The following is a 2,691-nucleotide window of genomic DNA, read 5'->3' on the forward strand; positions in this document are numbered from 1 at the left end:
ACCACTCGTCCAACGAGGAACTCGTTTAAGGTCTAATTTGCATGATACTTTTCCAATTGTCAAAAGTTGCAATTTCGTAAACGGTCGTAATGCTTCATAAAAACAAGTACAATTCTACAATTTTGTAAAAATAGAAAAATTATTAATAGATAACATGAAAAAGTCATAGAATTCCACATTTTGTAGAAATAAAAAAAATTGATGCACAGAAAAAGAAAAAAAAATATTTATATATAATCGGAAAACCATAGAATTCCCACATTTTGTAAAAATCAAACAAAATTGATCAACAGAAAAAAAATTATCTATAGATAACATGTAAAAGCCATAGAATTCACATTTTGTTAAAATAAAAAAATGATTTATAGATAACAAAAAAAAAAAAAAACACCAATTCCACATTTTGTAAAAATAAAAAATTGATACAGAAAAATTATTTATAGATAACATGAAAAAGCCATAGAATTCCACATTTAGTAGAAATAAAAAAAAATAAAATGATACACAGAAAAAGAACAAAAATATTTATAGATAACATGAAAAACCATAGAATTCCACATTTTGTAGAATAAAAAAAATTGATTCACAGATAACTTGTCAATGGGTTCGCCACGATGCTTCAAACCTCACCAATTAAAAATTATATTTATATATAAAACAAATATCTATGGAGCCTATCCTTTTAAAACCACAAAAAACAAAAATTTTACTGTATATCAGTGCTCCTTCCCCCGTGCATTGCAAGCTCTGACTACCTGCCTCATGAATATCACAAAAGCGAGTTTTATATCAAAAGATATCTCACCTCACAGGCAAGAAGAAGAAGAAGAAGAAGAAGAAGAAGAAGAAGAAGAAGAAGAAGAAGAAGAGAGGGCATACTGGGGGCAAACGTGTCCGGGCGGTGATGGTATTCATTACTGATCTGTTTGCCCAGGGTATCTCCTAAGACCCTTTCAATAGGAGAACGTTTTTGCATGCAGATTGAAAATAAACAATCACTCGTCCGCCTAAATACAAATTCAGGGAAATAAACCCGTGAACAGAAGTCCTGCTGCTTTGGTGATTGGGAATTCATTTGCTTTCGTAATAAATTTAGAGGATTCAGTTCTATTTCTATTTACAATATATTATTTTTAGACCAACGCAGTAATACATAAGTCCTTTACGATATATTTAGGAAATAGAATTCTCTACAGTCATGAGAGTTCATTTTCGATATATTTTTCGGTATAGAAAACCTACAATAAATAATCCCTTTCTTATTACCATCTAGGCGTAAAAGATGATAAAAGAATTGGGTTGATTTATCGTAGTTTTTTGGGTAGATTTATCGTAGTTTTTTGGGGAAGAATTAACGTGCGCTTTTTTGGGATGATTTATTGGAGTTTTTTATTTGATTTATCGTAGTTTTTTGGGGTTCATTTCTCGTAGTTTTTTTGGGGGGTTGATTTATCGTAGGTTTTTTTTGGTTTTTTTGGCTGTTTTATTGCAGTTTTTGGGTTGATTTATCGTCTGTTTTTGGGGTTAATTTATCGTAGTTTTTTTTGGGTTGATTTATCGTAGTTTTTTATTCGATTTATCGTAGTTTTTAGTATGATTATCGTAGTTTTTTTGGGTTGTTGATTTATCGTAGTTTTTCGTATGTATCGTAGATTTTTGGGGGGTTGATTTATCTTATTTTTATACGAAAAAATATACTGGAAACAAACTCCTAAGATTGAAGAGAATTCTTATTCTCAATATATACGCATGGGGTTTATGTATTGCTTTGGTCGAAAAAAATCTATACATATTAAATAAAAAATAAAAGAGGAGGTACAGCACAAAAGTAAATACTAAAGGATAGTTTAACTTGAACAGAAAGAGAGAGAAAAAAACAATAGTGCAGGCAGAAGGCAGAAAGATAAACGGACAGGCAGGCAGTGACAGATTGAGAGAGAGAGAGAGAGAGAGAGAGGAGAGAGAGAGAGAGAGAGAGAGAGGATCATAAGTTGTTTCAGGGTTTTCACGAAGCAAAAAAAAATTCAAAATTTTTTTTTTTTTTTGCTTTTTTTTTTTTTTTGGGGAGCATTCATGGGAAGAGTGCCATGAAGGATAGTGCCAGTCACAGACCAAATCTATTTTCGTTTCTCCAAAGGGAAACGACAGAAAAGGCAGATATCATGGAATCCCCCCCCACCCCCTCTCTTTCCATTGTCTATGTACTTGTGGCTGTCAGGTGGAAGATGGAAAAAAAATCAAGGCATGACATGAATATCTGCAATCCCAGGCCTGCAACTATTCTCTCAAAATAGCAAAATAAATATAAATAAATCACGTAGCCTTCAGAATTCATAATTAACTTAGGCATGAATGGGGAAATACCTTTTTTTCATATATCTGTGAGGAGCACTGGCTCATTCCAAAGCCTCCAGATATGGCAGAAATACTAACTATCTCGTTAGAACTGAAAATCGACAGTTCTCTACCTCGACTATCATTTCTTCGTAGCAAACATTCCAAAATAGTGAAATTATATAGTTTTTCCCTGGACAATGCAAAGACAAAATGAAGACCACAAATTCCCACGAGCGACTTCCAAACACATATGTCAAAGTCCTTACTATAGGAAAGTTGACTCGAGCTGAATATAGAATTTAGGCCAAAGGGCAAGCACTGGGACCTATGAGGTCATTCACCGCCGAAATAGAA

The sequence above is a fragment of the Macrobrachium nipponense genome, chromosome 3 (genome assembly GCF_015104395.2).
Source record: "Macrobrachium nipponense isolate FS-2020 chromosome 3, ASM1510439v2, whole genome shotgun sequence".
NCBI lineage: Eukaryota > Metazoa > Arthropoda > Malacostraca > Decapoda > Palaemonidae > Macrobrachium > Macrobrachium nipponense.